This window comes from Schistocerca nitens, chromosome 4, assembly GCF_023898315.1.
Source record: "Schistocerca nitens isolate TAMUIC-IGC-003100 chromosome 4, iqSchNite1.1, whole genome shotgun sequence".
NCBI lineage: Eukaryota > Metazoa > Arthropoda > Insecta > Orthoptera > Acrididae > Schistocerca > Schistocerca nitens.
The window spans coordinates 505,046,140-505,064,671 of NC_064617.1; positions in this window are offsets into that span (position 1 = coordinate 505,046,140).

Here is an 18,532-nt window from a genome sequence, read left to right on the forward strand (position 1 = left end):
ATGATTATTTCTCCCTATGTAGGTGGGTGCCAACAGAATGTTTTCACAGTCGGAGGAGAAAACTGGTGATTGAAATTTCATGATAAGATCCCGTCGCAACAAAAAACGCCTTTGTTTTAATTATTGCCGCTCCAATTCACGTACCTTGTCTGTGGCACAATCTCCCCTATCTCGCGATAGTACAAAACGAGCTGCCCTTCTTTGTACTATTTCGATGTCACCCGTCAGTCCTACCTGATGCGGATCCCACACCGCGCAGCAATACTCCAGAATAGGGCGGACAGAAGTGGTGTAAGCAGACTCTTTAGTAGACCTGTTGCACCTCCTAAGTGTTCTGCCAATGAGTCGCAGTCTTTGGTTTGCACATTATCTATGTGATGGTTCAAATTTAGGTTATTTGTAGTTGTATTCCCGAAGGAATCAGTTGAATTTACAGCCTTCAGATTTGTGTGACTTATCACGTAATCGAAATTTAGTGTATTTCTTTTAGTACTCATATGAACAACTAAACACTTTTCTTTATTCAGGGTCAACTGCCTTTTTTCGCATCATACAGATATCTTATCTAAATCATATTGCAATTCGTTTTGGTCAAATGATGACTTTACAAGACGGTAAATGACAGCATCATCTGCAAGCATTCTAAGACGACCACTAAGATTGTTTCCTATATCGTTAATATAGATCAGGAAAAAAGAGAGCCTATAACTCTACCTTGGGAAACGCCACCTCGATAACTTTCCGTCTATTACTACGAAATGTGACCTTTCTGAAGGAAAATATTAGATACAGGCTCCCAGGTAGATGCTATTTTCCTCAACTTCCGGAAGGCATTCGATACAGTTCCGCACTGTCGCCTGATAAACAAAGTAAGAGCCTACGGAATATCAGACCAGCTGTGTGGCTGGATTGAAGAGTTTTTAACATACAGAACACAGCATGTTGTTATCAATGGAGAGACGTGTACAGACGTTAAGGTAACCTCTGTCGTGCCACAGGGGAGTGTTATGGGACCATTGCTTTTCACAATATATGTAAATGACCTAGTAGATAGTGTCGGAAGTTCCATGCGGCTTTTCGCGGGTGATGCTGTAGTATACAGAGAAGTTGCAGCACTAGAAAATTGTAGCGAAATGCAGGAAGATCTGCAGCGGATAGGCACTTGGTGCAGGGAGTGGCAACTGACCCTTAAAATAGATAAATGTAATGTATTGCGAATACATAGAAAGAAGGATCCTTTATTGTATGATTAAATGATAGCAAAACAAACACTGGTAGCAGTTATTTCTGTAAAATATCTGGGAGTATGCGTGCGGAACGATTTGAAGTGGAATGATCACATAAAATTAATTGTTGGTAAGGCGGGTACCAGGTTGAGATTCATTGGGAGAGTCCATAGAAAATGTAGTCCATCAACAAAGGAGGTGGCTTACAAAACACTCGTTCGACCTATACTTGAGTATTGCTCATCGGTGTGGGATCCGTACCAGATCGGGTTGACGGAGGAGATAGAGAAGATCCAAAGAAGAGCGGCGCGTTTCGTCACAGGGTTATTTGGTAACCGTGATAGCGTTACGGAGTGGCAGACTCTGCAAGAGAAGCGCTCTGCATCGCGGTGTAGCTTGCTCGCCAGGTTTCGAGAGGGTGCGTTTCTGGATGAGGTATCGAATATATTGCTTCCCCCTACTTATACCTCCCGAGGAGATCACGAATGTAAAATTAGAGAGATTCGAGCGCGCACGGAGGCCTTCAGACAGTCGTTCTTCCCGCGAACCATACGCGACTGGAACAGGAAAGGGAGGTAATGACAGTGGCACGTAAAGCGCCCTCCGCCACACACCTTTGGGTGGCTTGCGGACTATAAATGTAGATGTAGATGTAGAAATCACGAATCCAGTCGCGCAACTGAGGCGATATTCCATAGGTACGCAGTTTGGTTAGAAGACGCTTGTGAGCAACGGTGTCGAAAGCCTTCTGGAAATCTAAAAATTTGGAGTCAATTTGACATCCCCTGTCGATAGCACTCATTACTTCATGAGTGTAAAGAGCTAGTTGTGTTTCGCAAAAACGATATTTTCTGAACGCGTGCTGACTATATGTCAATAAATCGTGTTTTTCGAGGTACTTCATAATGTTCGAATACAGTACATGTTCCAAAACGCTACTGCAAATCGACGTTAGTGATATGGGATTACTCCTACTTCCCTTTTTGGGTATTGGTGTGACTTCAGCAATTTTCCAGTCTTTAGGTACGGTTTTTTCTGTGAGCGAGCGGTTGTATATAATTGTTAAACATTGAGCTATTGTATCAGCATACTCTGAGAGGAACCTGACTGGTATACAGTCTGAACCAGAAGCCTTGCCTTTATTAAGTGATTTAAGCTGCTTTGCGACACCGAGGATATCTACTTCTATGTTTCTATTCTTGGCAGTTGTTCTTGATTGGAATTCAAGGATATTTACTTCGACATCTTTGGTGAAGAAGTTTCGGCAAACCGTGTTTAATAACTCTGCTTTAGTGGCACTGTCATCACTGACTTCACCGTTGTTATCGCGCAGTGAAGATATTGATTGCGTCTTGCCACTGGTGTGCTTTATGTATGACTAGAATCTCTTTGAGATATATTGTAAGAGGTCCGAGCAGATGTAATTTTATGTAAGAGGTCCGAGCAGATGTAATTTCGATGTATTGCTTATGCGCTGCCTGCGATATGCAAGGTATAAGAGAATCGTTGACCAGAGAGCAGTGTTGACTGAGTAGGAACTGTGTAGCTGCAGCAGTAAGTTGTTGCTAGTCTGCGCTTGTCTGGTCTGCAGTCTGCTCTGGTCTGGAATAGTGTATTGTGTTGACTGGGCCGGTCGCGGTGCAGCGATGCTGGAGCCTGAGTATTATTGTATAAGGTAAAAAGCAGCCTCGCGCATATCTAGTAATGTATCTGAACTCCCCTGTAAATGTTTTAAAAATGTCCTAATAATAATCTTTGCCATATAAAGTAATTTTTTACAAGCATTCATTTCAATTTAAAGAATTTACTAATTTCTCCAATCCATGATCATTCCGATTGTCGCAAAAGAAAAAGCAGTTGCTTCCTTTCATAAATGACAAATCTATCGGCCAGCATTGCACAGAGCTGTGTCGGAAGAATTTATTGTAAGAGCAGATATTTGGCGACTTAATTGAGGTAAGAATTTTTCCTTTTTTATTCAGAATGATCTTACAGGGCCATGACGCAACACTGCTGTCGTCCAAAATTTACCAGGTTACTGAATTTATTTTTTATTACGAGGTTTAGGAATGTTTCTGTTTCGAGCTTACATTAAATGAGAAAAGAATTTTTGTGGGTACATTAAATGGGAAACAAATTTTGTGTGGAGGTTAAATGTGAATGAATTCCTGTAGGGAGGTTATAAATGGGAACCAATTTTGTTCTGAGGTTACACTAAAAAAATTAGAATCATATTCCATATTATTATTATTTAAACATATTTTTGTGGGGAGGTTACACTTGGCGACAACCGGCCAGGATCATATTACTTTGTGAATCTCTGAGAAGTAGTCATATATCTGCTCTTATTTACTTAAATGTAGTTTGCATCTGGCGCAACGCATTTACTAATTTGTCACTCTTTCTTTCACAGATCATCGGCAATTTATTGCTCTTTGTTGTAAATGTATTTGTTCCATTTCTCTTTGTCTTTGTTTCATTTTGTGGTTAATTTTGATTTGTGAAAAATGCCGCAAAAAACTGTTAACAGCACATCGCGATGTGCAATGAGTGAAATAGTCGACTCGAATAATTTGACCGATAATACTTGCGACACTCAGTGTAATAATGATGATCCCTTGATTACAGATAATCAGTGCCTGCCGATCACTAGTATTGAGTCAAATCCTAATGATGGGCAAATAAATTCAATTATGTCCACAGTAAATTTAACAATTGATGACGCGGCACGTTCCGATACAATGAACGCTGCCCAGTTTGATACACCTGGTTTGCAATATTTGAATTGTGAACAGATAAGTTTTTCTCACGAAGATGAACAATGTAGTCAAAATACGTCAGATTTATTTGGTTCCGAGGTAGTGACCCACAGTGCACATTCGATTGGCAAACCCTTTCAAGAATCACAGAATGACCAAATGGTTATACAAAACGTGACACATACAGATACATCATCACACAGCACAGAGAATAGAGTCGCTAATTTTGGCTTGGATCAAATTATAGCATTATTGATACAAATTAATGAAAACAATAAAAAACAAGACAACAATTACAAACAACTTAATGAAAAACTAGATAACAATTCCAAACAGTTGAATGAAATACACGACAACCTAAATGAACAGAACAAACAACTTAGTGAACAGATTACAGCCGTTGCCGTGCAATATCGGGATACTAAAGAACAATTAAGTGATGAAATTAAGGCTTGTGCTAGGAACAGTAGTGAAGAAATTAGATCTGTTGCTCAAGAATTAAGTAGTACACATGCAGCCACAAGTAAATTACTTAGAGATGAAATTAGTGCAGTCGCTAAACAATGCTCTGAAAACGCAACACAGTTACACGACGAGTTTAAATTAATGTCAGCAGAACTTTCACGCATGCTGGATGCAAAAGTAGACGCGAAATTTGACCAACAGAACAGCCAAATTGACGAACGTTTTAATCACCACTTACAAAGCAGCGAAACGCGTTACCGTAAATTTATACAGGAATAGAATAAAGTAAAGCAACAAGTCATGGAAACAATTACTGCACAGAGACAGGAAGATAAGCGTAAATTCTTTACGAAAGCAAAAACATACGTGGACAACAATATTGCTACAGTATCGGACGAAATCAAACAATTGAACACCGAATTGCATGATCAAATCTCCGATCTTAAAACAAAAACAGACACACACACAGTAGACTTTCAGACAGTGAGCGACAGACTTGAACAATTAGAACTAATACAGGATCCCGATGCCATCAAAGCAGACGTTAAGAAATTAAACAAAACCACTCGTAAAATACAAGAACAAATTAATGCTTGCGATACTAAAAACGATGATCAGGTAAAAGTACTGACTGAAAAATATGATGAATTGGCCAGTCGTATTGATGTTATCGAAAGTAATAATGATACCAAATCAGACGATACTTCACCAGTTTCGTTTCATCAAACACCCGAATTCCAAAATTTACAGCAGACAATCAGTGACATAGGTTCGTGTAATAATACATTACGTAGAAAATTGTCAACTTTACAGCAAGAAATGACAGAGATGAAAAATGTTTCAGCCTCTAACACGGCACAGCATACGCCACATTCCGAACATTTCGCAGACTCACACAGCCAGTATATTTTAGGTAATTTACAGAGGGTACGTGAGTTAGATTCCGAACAGTCACAGACAAATAGATTCTCATACAATCCTGAACCTGTTCAGACATTCCGAGACGATAACGTTGATTATAAGCAATTTTTATCCGTAAAAAATCTAAGGTATTTAAAAATGACAGAACACAAATACATCCTTTGGACTGGATACGACAATTTGTTTTTGTATTTTCATCAGCTTGGCCTGTAGTGCAGAAACCAGAACTGGCCTGGATACAACAATTTACTTTTGAATTTTCAACGGCATTGCCTGTAACGCAGAAACTAAAATTTATTTGCAGCGCGTAATGGACCTCAGGGGATTCATTACGCTTTAATGAGTATGTGCCGTAGCGTGCACAGGGCCCCGAGCCATAGTAGTGCTATTTCATCTTTAGTTTTCTGCACTGCTGCCTTCTCTTCTACTATCCTTTATATCTATCAAAACAACTCTTCAACTATCGATCTATCTAGTATTAGGAATGTGTAAAGAAAACCTGATATGACAAATTTTACCGAAAGTGACAGTTTTCTTTAGACACTCCCGAAATGACAACTACCAGCGTAATTTTAATAACAATCAAAATTTTAATCATCAGTATGTACAAAATTAACAGCAGTCGCAAACACATTTTGGTAACAATACAGGTTTTTCTCCGCAACAGCATCAAAACCAGCCGGTTAGCATACCTAACCAACACTGTAATGTGCAAGGTCAACCAAGCTTTAATGTTTCGCCGCCTACACGTATAGTGTCGGCCACACCAGATAGTAACGCACAGCAGCAAGGAAATCAGTACGTACAGAAAACACACCATTTCAACTCATATCGCAATGCACCGTGTAGAAATGACTATCATGATAGACGTAAAAGTAATGAGCACAATTTTCAGCGTACGTTTAATAACAGTCGGTTTTACCAGCAGCAAAATCATCCGCAACAACAGATTATCATGAATGAACCAGACAGTAGATATCATCCCGAACGTAATACGTCAGGAAGAAATAACAGAACAGTACAAATAGTGGAAATGCCACAGCATCCTCCCGCAAATAATAGCACGTCAGATAGAATTTGACCAGATACAGCACAGATTGCATCTTCCAGCAACGCAAGCAATACTTTTGACACACAGAATCTTGTTCACGAAAATGTTATTAGTTTTGACGACATCCGATATACACTTTCGAATAAAAGACAGAATCACAACGTATGTAGACGACATTCTTATTGCAGAAGCTAACTGGTCTGAACACAATCTGATTCTTGAACAATTGTTACGAACTTTTCGTGCACAAGGACTCACAGTTAATCTCAGTAAATCGTACTTTGGCAAAACTTCTATAAAATTCCTTGGACATGTAATTTCAGCAGAAGGCATTGCGCCTGACCCGGAAAAACTTCAAGCTTTACGTGACATTACTATTCCTACGACGAAGAAACAACTACGCAGCTTTTTGGGTTTAATTAACTTTTTCCGTAAATTTATTCATTACTCTGCTTTAGACACTCCTAGATTATGTGAATTGACAGGTAAAAACACTATTTGGTCCTGGGATAGCCAAGCACATTCTGAATTTGTCAATCTGAAACAAGCTTTGTTGAATGCACCACTTTTGTCACATCCAGATCTTACTAGAAATTTTTCCATTGCCACCGACAGTTCTAACACCGCTTTAGGCGTACACATTTTTCAGGAAATTGAAGAAGATGGTACTACTACAGTAATTAAAAACATCGCCTTTGCGAGTCGCATTCTGTCACCTGCTGAACGCAATTATTCTGTCACAGAACTTGAAACATTATGTGTTGTATGGGCATTTATGAGATTTCGGCATTTCCTTTATGGAAGACATACGACCGTTTACACAGATCATAGAGCTATACAGTTTTTACTTTCCGCTAAATTTACACACGACAGATTAAGCAGATGGAAACTTTATTTGCAGGAATTTAATTTTACTATTGTTCACATTCCCGGTACACAAAATATTGTAGCAGACGCACTACCTCGTTCTCTCAGCAACAATCAGCAAGATATCGCAACCAACTTCTGCCAAGCAAATTTCAGCGTCATGTATGTTCAACAAGTTGCATTTGAAAATTTCATTTCGTCATTACAAGACATAGCAAAAGGGCAGAGTAAAGACAACGTGTGGAAAGAAATTAAATACCTTTGGCAAGATAGGAATAATGTTACCATTAGAAACCATTACACTGTACGCAATAATATTCTGTTTCGCCGCTCTCACCCTGACAGCAACAATTGGTTATTATGCATTCCTGACGAGCTTGTTAACAAATTAATTTGGTATGCTCATTTAAATTACGCACATTACGGAGCCAGAAAATGTTTTCTTATACTGAGACAGAACTGTTATTTTGCCAATATGGAGAAACGTATTCGACGAGTTTTAGCGTCATGTAAAATCTGCCAGAAAGCTAAGTCAGACACGACTTCACATATTCCTCCGTTACATCCCATTGTACCTGTTAAATTGAGACACATGGCCGCTGTAGACATTTTTGGTCCGATTCCCAGAACTAATAGAGGTTTTTGCTACATCTTTGTCGCTGTTGAACTCACTTCAAAATTTGTTACCTTCACTCCGTTACGCAAAGCTACTGCTAAATCTGTTTCGAAAGCATTTATAAAACATTTTCTATTCCATGTAGGGCATGTATTGAAAGTAATTTCCGACAATGGATCACAGTTTCGATCTGCTATATGGACACGTATGTTACGAGCTAGAAACATTTCTCCGATCTATATATCCAAGTATCATGCTTCTTCGAACCCTTGTGAACGACTAATGAAAGAAATTGGTAAACTATGTAGAATATACTGCCATAAAAGACATATTGATTGGGACACACACATACTCTCATTCCAGGATATAATTAATTCCATACCAAATGAATCTACTATGCTATCTCCGACTGTTATATTAAAAAATGTTGAACCACCTAACAAAATTAAAGAATTAGTAACCTTTCCTACATCTCGTCGACTACGACACCATGGAATAATTGACATTGCGCTGAACAACATCAAACGTGCCGCAGAGCGCCGGAGAAGACAGCAAAAACAGGTTTGTACACGCCGTGACTTTCACATTGGACAGAAGATATTAGTACGCACACATTATTTATCTAACAGAGGAAAGAGTAGATGTAGTAAATTTGAGCTTCTATACGCAGGTCCATATCGAATTCGCAGTATTCCTCACCCCAATGTAGTACACGTCGAAACTTTGAGAACCAGAAAAAGCAAGGGCAATCACCATGTCTCCAATATTAAACCCTTTATTGAATGAACATACTTTATGATTTATCACACTGTAATGCCATTTTCTGATTTTTATATGACCAATGACGCAATTATATTTATGTGACTACTTACTGATGATTATTATATTTTTTCTTGGCAAGTGCCCGGCAAGGTAAGGTTAGTAGGTCGCTTTTCTTGTCGTTACACATCAGACTGTGCACATTTTTTCAGGTAAACTTACATATTTTATGACCAATTATGCAATTCTATCTAGTGACATATTAATTTTATCAAATTCTTTCTCCATTAAAGTCTTTAACTCTCGCCTGTATCAACTACACAACATACAAGCTGAACACAAAGAAAGTCATTTCTTGTCGTTATATATCAGACCGTGCACATTTTCCATTTTTCGTGTATGTATGAGTGTTTTCCTGTTTTGTTTGTATGCACTACGAAATCTTTAAGATATAACAAACACCAGTTGACTTTGACATTTTGCCTTATGATATCCCAACATCGTGACTATTTTACATTTTTTTTTTTTTTTTGCTACTACATTATGATACTCTGTGTACATTTTTGCACCTGAACACTGTCGATGTTTTTGGCATAATACGTTTTCTGTCATGCTATGCTGTATGCTTAATTATATCACCAGAAACCAGTTTTTATTTAATGGGTATATGATTTAAATGCAAGATATTAATCCTTATTCATCATTTTCAGAAAGCAATAACGTGTAAAAGAAATAAATTAAACAAACCACAGTGGATTACTATGAAATGGGAATTTCACCTTCGGAATGAACGAAAGAAGATGCAATACCTCGTCACGAAGAGTAAATGGATCAGAATTAACAAACATTAACAAGAATATACTATACACATCGTATGATAGCAGTCTTAACTAATTATTTTTCTTTCAGAATACGAGGCGATTGATACAGGCTGTCAGACAGAACTACACACCTTAGTTTTAGTGGTGAAATATGCTAGACATAAGAAACTCTATACTATGAATAGTTGTGTGAAGTAAATGGTAATATGAATAATGAAGTGTCCATTTTTTTGCAGATGATAATGAATTATGATGAATAGTTATATGAAGAATATGATAATATGAATAATGAAGTTTTTCTTTGCAGGTGACGATAGTGATGAATTTTATATGGCCACCTAACGCACCACTTTTAAGTTTTCCTTTGCAGATGAGAATAATGATGAAGTTTATATATTTACTGTTAGTTAAGAAATGCTATGTAGTTATTTAAGTATTTGTTGCAGTTCGTTTTGACAGTATGTCTTATGTCGCATGGTATAATGACTGAATGTTTTGGAAAGGACAGCTAGAGTACATACATATTGAGTTCACGTTTCATTACCTGTTAATTCGAAGTTCACTACTTTTCAGCATAATATGCGTTTCTTCTTTCAGCTTAATAATTCATTTCTTGTATTTTTTCCAGGAGAAGCTATTCATGAAATTAATGTGCTATAAGAAGTTAGTTATTAAACCTGTTCTAGTACTTGCATTTTTTTTTACCCATTTGTGTGTGTCATTCATGAATGTGATCAAATATACTCTACTTGATTCATAACCTTCCTACAGCTGACTCATGACGAATGACGTTACTAATCCTTATTTGCAGCAATAAGTCAAAAGCAAATATTTTTATGCCCCAGCAATTAATTATCGATCCCAACGCAATGCATTGCTAGCACAAAAAAATGTATTACCAGTCCCAAATAATGCTACCAGTTTAAGAGAGTTCTGAGTAATACTGAATGATGTTTTCTAACCACAGACCTTGAGTAATAGTTACAGTGTGTTACATTTTAAATATGTCCTATGTCACTTCAATGATGAGTTCTGAGTAATACTGAATGATGTTTTGTAACAATATATAAATGCTATGCCAATAATTTCTGTAAATAATATTTTTGTTATACTCTATAAATTCTATGCCAATAATTAACTCTCATTTTGAATGATGACTTCTGAATAATACTGAATAATGTTTTATAAAACTATATGAATACCTTATAACTGGCCAATGAATGCCACTGTTTCTTATTTTTTAAATTTGTCTTATGTCACTTACATGCTATTATATAAGAATACCAGTAGCTTGATGCTACACTCATTAACTCCTGTTTTGAATGATGACTTCTGAATTATGCATAAAAATGGTTTGTAACTGGCCAATGAGTGCCAATAATTATTTTTAAATATGTCGTATGTCACTTGAATGATGAAAAATGTTTTGTAAAATTCAATACTTGCTATATGTTTAGTAACTGGCTTATGAATGCCACTGTTTCTTATATTTTAAATTTGTCTTATGTCACTTACATGCTATTATATATGAATACCAGTAGCTTGATGCTACACTCATTAGCTCCTGTTTTGAATGATGACTTCTGATGGTTTGTAACTGGCCAATGAGTACCAATAATTACTATAACTAGATGAATTGTGTAAATGGTATGCCATTAATTAACTCTTGCTTTGAATGATCACTTTTGAATAATGCATAAAAATGGTTTGTAACTGGCCGATGAGTGCCAATGTTCACTGTAATCAGATGACTTATGAACAATATTCTGTAATACTCCATACATAGTACAGAAATATTTAGTAACTAGGCAATGAATGCCACCAATTACTCAAATCGGTTGATAGACTAGTGTAATTCTCAATGATGACTAGCATACGACTTGATGTCCTTTACCTTCTGACCTAATTACCAGAAATTACTGCAATATCCGTTTGTCCTGTCCATCCTCATGATCATGGAGCACTATACTTGGTTTTCGCACTAATTCTACGTTGGTGAAAGAGTATGGATTCTGCAAGAGTGTGGTGTTGACACATCATGCTGTCCACCACCTTGAGCGATGGAGATGTTATTATGGTCCGACTGTTTGGTGTACCTAATGTACTACCAAATTGATAACATTGAATATTAATACGACATTTCAGTGTCCTGGCTACACTGATTAATACTTCAGGGAAGAGAACTTCCGATTGTGTCACTTGGTGTTGTGCTTCTGTAGAAAGATATGGACTTTCAGTGCAGCTACGTGCAACCTACTGTGCTACAACCATGATGCAATCCTTGCCTTTCCTATCCTAGTTCTTATAAAATGGTAAAAATATATACAGTGCGTGTGCACTTTATGTCATTTGTTAACATGTTTTATACACATTGCGTATACTAGTTCTTGTAAAATGGTAAAAATATATACAGTGCGTGCGCACTTTATGTCATTTGTTAATATGATTTGTACTCATTGCGTATACATTTTGTCATTGCTTGATATGTTCTGTACTCAGTGCATGTGCACTATATTTCATTTCATGTTCTGCACTTATATATATGTATATATTCTGTGACTGTAAACTTAGTTAATTAAGAAAAATTTGTTGCTAATGGCAAGTCCAATTGACTCACCATCGCTGCCAAATTTTTGCCCCCCTCAGTGGAGGGTTATGTAAGAGGTCCGAGCAGATGTAATTTTATGTAAGAGGTCCGAGCAGATGTAATTCGAAGTATTGCTTATGCGCTGCCTGTGATATGCAAGGTATAAGAGAATCGCTCACCAGAGAGCAGTGTTGACTGAGTAGGACCTGTGTAGCTGTAGCAGTAATTTGTTGCTAGTCTGCGCTTGTCTGGTCTGCAGTCTGCTCTGGTCTGGAATAGTGTATCGTGTTGACTGGGCCGGTCGAGGTGCAGCGATGCTGGAGCCTGAGTATTATTGTATAAGGTAAAAAGCAGCCTCGCGCATATCTAGTAATGTATCTGAACTCCCCTGTAAATGTTTTAAAAATGTCCTAATAATAATCTTTGTCATATAAAGTAATTTTTTTACAAGCATTCATTTCAATTTAAAGAATTTACTAATTTCTCCAATCCATGATCATTCCGATTGTTGCAAAAGAAAAAGCAGTTGCTTCCTTTCATAAATGACAAATCTATCGGCCAGCATTGCACAGAGCTGTGTCGGAAGAATTTATTGTAAGAGCAGATATTTGGCGACTGTATTGAGGTAAGAATTTTTCCTTTTTTATTCAGAATGATCTTACAGGGCCATGACGCAACACTGCTGTCGTCCAAAATTTACCAGGTTACTGAATTTATTTTTTATTACGAGGTTTAGGAATGTTTCTGTTTCGAGCTTACATTAAATGAGAAAAGAATTTTTGTGGGTACATTAAATGGGAAACAAATTTTGTGTGGAGGTTAAATGTGAATGAATTCCTGTAGGGAGGTTATAAATGGGAACCAATTTTGCTCTGAGGTTACACTAAAAAAAATTAGAATCATATTCCATATTATTATTATTTAAACATATTTTTGTGGGGAGGTTACAATATTTCGAACTGCTATAATACTTTGCCAGTCTTGGGGATTTTGCGTACTTTTAAATTTTGCATGCTTTTTTCTCTGCTTCTGCAATAGCGATCTAACCCGTTTTGTGTGCCATGGGGGATCAGTACTATCACTTATTAATTTATGTGGTATGTATCTCTCAATTGCTGTCGATACTATCTCTCTGAAACCATTCAACAACTTTTCTACGCTTAAATGATCGGATCGGAAGGAGTGAAGACTGTCTCTTGTAACGGCGTTAAGAGAATTTTTATCAGCTTTTTTTTTAAATAGATGTACTTTGTGTTTCTTTTTGATAGTTGTGGGTGCTACGACATTCAGCCTAGTAGCTACTGCCTTGTGATCGCTAATCCCTGTATTCGTCATGATACTCCCTATTTGTCCAGGACTATTTGTTGATAAGAGGTCAAGTATGCTTTTGCAACCATTTACGCTTGGTTACGCTTGGAGTGGGCTCATGAACTAATTGTTCAAAATAATCTTCTGAGAAAGCATTCAGTACAATTTCGGATGACCTTTTATGCCTGCCGCCGACTTTAAACATATAATTTTTCCAGCATACCGAGGGTTCAGTTCAGTTCCCTTCCATTCACTTCAATTCAGTTCGAATTCAAATTCAATTTAATTCAATTCAATTGAAATTCAATCCATTTCAATTCAAAATGGGAGCCCATTTTCCCTATGTTTAAAAATGTTGCTAGCCCAGTTTTCCAAAATTTTAAAAATTTCCCTATGAGGTTAGCCTAAGTTTGGTTCTGCCACTTGTGGTATGATGGAATGTTTGTGTCTTTAACATCACACTGAGGGAGAGGCCCTTTCTGTGCTGGCAGATTTCAGGATATCTGTACTGCCTGAGAAGTCTGCCAACATCCCATCTGCAGTCCTCTGTGCTAGACCAATAACAGCCAAATCGCACTGTCCTCACTGATACCAGTAGGATACAAAGATAGATGGTAGTGCATTGAAGTCATTTGGGAGTGTCACAGAATATGTGCAGTGAGTTAACTGTTGGGCGCATACATCGTATGTTTCCACAGGATGAGTGCAGGAGTGGTTACTTCAACAACACGCTTATGTCGGAATTCTTTTTCTGATAAAGGTGTAAAGGTGATGAAGTATACCAGATATGTTGGAGAAAATTCTTTTAGAAGTTTGATATGGCGTTTCACAGTAGAGCATTCCCTACATTTCGCCTATACGTAACTGTATCATATTACGTCTAATAGCACACAGTTAACGTAGCATAAGTAGGGTGTCTGATTGTATTAGACTACCATCGCAGTGAGCTATATACACAATCGAACTTCAATCTACCTGTCGCAGACACACATCCTTCAAGAAGGCAGAACACAGTTCGTTAGATTGGCCTCTGAATGTCCCTCACCTCGACATAAATAAAACAATCACAAGGCAGAACACAGTTCTAGATTGGCCTCTGAATGTCCCTCACCTCGACATAAATAAAACAATCACATAGACATCAAACGGTTCTGGGGGATGTCTAAATCACTTATAATGAATACCAGTGCTAGTTAAATTGATCTGCAGTAGCACAGTTGGGCATTATACCAAGTCAATTATAAAAGTGTTTGTGCAGAAAAATGCACTACATTACTTCTTAAAAGACGTGTGGTCTTTGTGGCCCAATCGGTAGAGTGGCTGTAGTAGTAGCAGTAGTAGTAGTAGTAGTAGTAGTAGTGGTGGTGATGGTGGACGAGCATATTAAGTGGAGTCGTAACATAATTATATGGATTTTATGGAATCATACGGTGAAGTCTTATAAAGCTTACTCATTAGAACGCTTCAGAAGATGAATAATTCATTGCTATGAATGTAACCGAGTGCTTTGCTTCAGCAAGCAGTGTTATGAATGATTTGATGGCATCAGTGCCTGACATTAGTGGAGAACGAAGGTCATATTTGCACCCCTATATACTAAGGCAAAATACAATACATGTCTCCCTCAGAGCAAAAGCACCATGATACGTCGGAGAAGAAATCAAGTCATCACAAAGAACTGGTCCCAGACCTTCAGATTCTACTGTCACCAACATCTCTACCACTCACTGAATCGCTACCATTGCATGGTGCAGCTATGAATATGCTGTTACATCCTCTCATCCTCCCACAGACAACTAGTACGGTTCACCTGTTCAAACAGTAATATTTGTGAGCATTCTCATTCCTTTCTCTTTTTTCTCTTCTAATCACGAACTGCTAAGTCTAACAATTACTGAAAAATGCATGAACTGCTAAGTCTCTCTGATATTGCTTCAGCTGATCTGTTTTCATCTATCATGTTAAAATGTACTCATAACAACGACGTAGACTGTAAAGTCCTCTCTAGGTGTAGTCTAACACTTTTACAAATATTGTGCAGTGGATGTCTAGAGTTTTGATAGTTCTGTGGGTTAAGATATATAACATTTACTTATACAGAGAGACTCTTTTTAAATTTCTGCTGTAACATGAAGAACGGTACCATAACTTTATTATGAGGTAGGATTTTTCTTATTACAACTTTTAAGCCTCTCTGGCATAGCCAAAAATGAACAATTAAGTTTCATCTCACGTAAAAATGTGCTACGTTTCTTTCACATGGTATCAACTGTACAGTGAAATATCTCTGACGTTGCAAATGTATGAACTACTAGGACTCTCCAACAGCTCAACTGTTGTCTCGTCGGACATTTTCCAGTCCTATAACAACACATTTACTAACTCTCGCATTCTGCTTGATGTTGCAGGGAATAACGGCACATTCATAAGTGCACTATGCAATGGTAGTGGTTTGATGAAGGTGATAATGGAAGCTCAAAGTGTGAAAACGGTTCTGTGTGATGACTTGATTTCTGTTCTGATGTATCATCGAGCTGTTTTACTGAGGGAGACGATCAGTTAAGCATTATAATTTGGTTTAGTGCATACAAGCGCAAATACGCGTGTAATTCTGCAACAACGTCAGGAATTGATGCCATTACTTCGTTCATAAACCTGCTTCATCATAGACAGTACTAATCGAAATTTGTAGCGATGAATTTTTCTTCTGAGGTAGTCTAAAGGGTAAGCTTTTTAAGACTACGTTTGTGAGGACACCGCTTAATACGTGTATGCACATTCACAACACTTTGGATGGCTGATTTCGCATACATATAGCTTCTGAATGTAGATTACAGAAAGTGAATGAACTGTGTGCTATTCTCAGTGTTACATATTTTCAATGCTGTTGCGCAGTCCCTTACACATAATATATGGCAAAGCAGTAACACTGCTGGTATTTGAGCGGTGAACAATGGACTTATTTGTGTTGAATTGCGGCACGACTGGTACCATTGACAGTCTGATGGTACTGCTTTCATGTCAGTAATTAATGAATTTTCAGAAATAATGAACTTCCAATCTGATAACATGTTTGTAACAACACTTTTACTGTCACTCAAATGCACAATGAAATGCAGGAGTTTCGGCGATAGGCGCAGAAGTTGGATGTAGTGGAAATTTCAAGTCTGGAAACAAATATGTGTCCATCTTCGATGTATCACGTGCTGCACCAGAGACCTTGTATGCAGACTGATTAAGTGGTGTTATTGATGGATACAGATGAAAATCAAAGTCCAGGAACAGTTGTGCATGTTGACTTAATTTCCACTCAAGCGTACTGTTGTTCACAAGTGCCAAGCACTGTATCATCATGTTGGGCAACTATTGTGCTGGGGGAGAAATAAAATAAAATCATGAAAAAACACACATATGGATACACACATTATGAATAATAAACAATGAAGAAGAGGAGTGGATTAGAATTTATGTAAAGCTGTGCGACTTATTTCTTTCTGCCTGGAGATGGTACATATCTGATAGCATTTCATGTTGATCACCACCCTTCCACCATAGAGAACAGGAAACAACTAATGATGGCCGGAAGGACTGGATGCTGACATTGAGTGGTAGGGGTAGACAACTGCAATGCTACGAAAATATGAACAACTGCATTAAGTAAGGCTGGTAACATTTTATGCTTGACGTGCATCCTCACGTCATCATTGATGATATCATCTTGGATCGCCATCTTGAATTCTAAACTTAGAACCATGCACACTGCGCCAGTACGCTCAGGATTACTGTCTTGGATTGTGCACCATGCTGAGTGCTTTATGGGCAGTTATTTTATTTACAGTTTTAGGGGGAGAGTGAGATAACTTGTTATTGTTTTGAGGCACTTGTGTTCTTTACTCATGTAGAACTCTCAAAGCCTGAAAGATTTCAAAGTAGCCTTCATAAAATCAATCTTCCCACGATCTTGATTAACTCTAAGTTCGATGATTGCCTGAACTATTTTCATTACAGTTGCACACATTTCAATGTCCTGCAACGTAGCAGGCTTGTAAATTTCCCCGAAACTGCACACACGGTCATTTCACATAACAGCTCCTGACAGTCACTATTGTGACCAGCAGAAGGACCTTCCGGACAAATGGAGGAATTATATAGGCATTAATCAGAAAATTATTTAGATATCCAATGGAAGTTTGTGAGCTTCATACTAGAAGTCCCACTATCCTGCCAACCGATTGCAAACAAGTTTCACGTATCGCTAACTTCTTCGGATTCACCCAGAAATCTGCTGGAAAGGTTAGCTGAATTACATAAGACGTAAAACACTTTCAATTTGTAGGCGGAATCACATAAACATCACTAAAAATGCAATGTTACCCTGAACATTAGATCCCTTTTTTTTCATGGAACGATGACAGGAGTTTAATGATTTATCTGCACTGTTGTCAAATTTCCATCACACCAAGGCATACCTACTGCGAAAATGAGTTGAGTTACAGAATAATATTGCCTTCTATCTAAATGTGTGTGTGATCATTGCAGGACAGCTAATTGAGAATTTGTGGTATGAGTCTACTATGACAGCTAGTTTGAATACATGGAATGAATGTATCACTACTACTACTACTACTGCCGTTAGCACTCTGCCAACTGAGCCACGAAATGTAGTGCATTTTCCTGCACGAACAGCTTCATACTTGAGTATGGTACTCGTATAACAATCAGTCATACTACTGCAGTTCAATGCAACTAACACCGGTGTCCTTTACAAATGAACCAGAAATCCCTTGGAACCATTTGATGTCTATGTGTGTTGAGGTGTGGCGCATATCGGAGGCCATTATAATGAACCGTATTCTGTCTTCTAGCAGAATGAATGTCTAAGGTAGGTGGGTTGAACTGTGCTACTTCTGTTTGGTGGTGTATATAGTTCACTGTGGTGGTAGTCTGAAGCATAAAGCCATAGTACTTCTCCTACATTAACTATGTGCTGTCAGCTGTGAGGTGGCGCAGTTGCACATAGATGAATGGCAGGGAATATCTTACCGTGAAATGCTGTACCAAACTTCTATATGTACCTTCTCTGACACGTCTGGTATGCTTCGGAACCTTGACCAGCAAAAGAATTCAAATGTAAGCGTGTTGTTTAAGGACT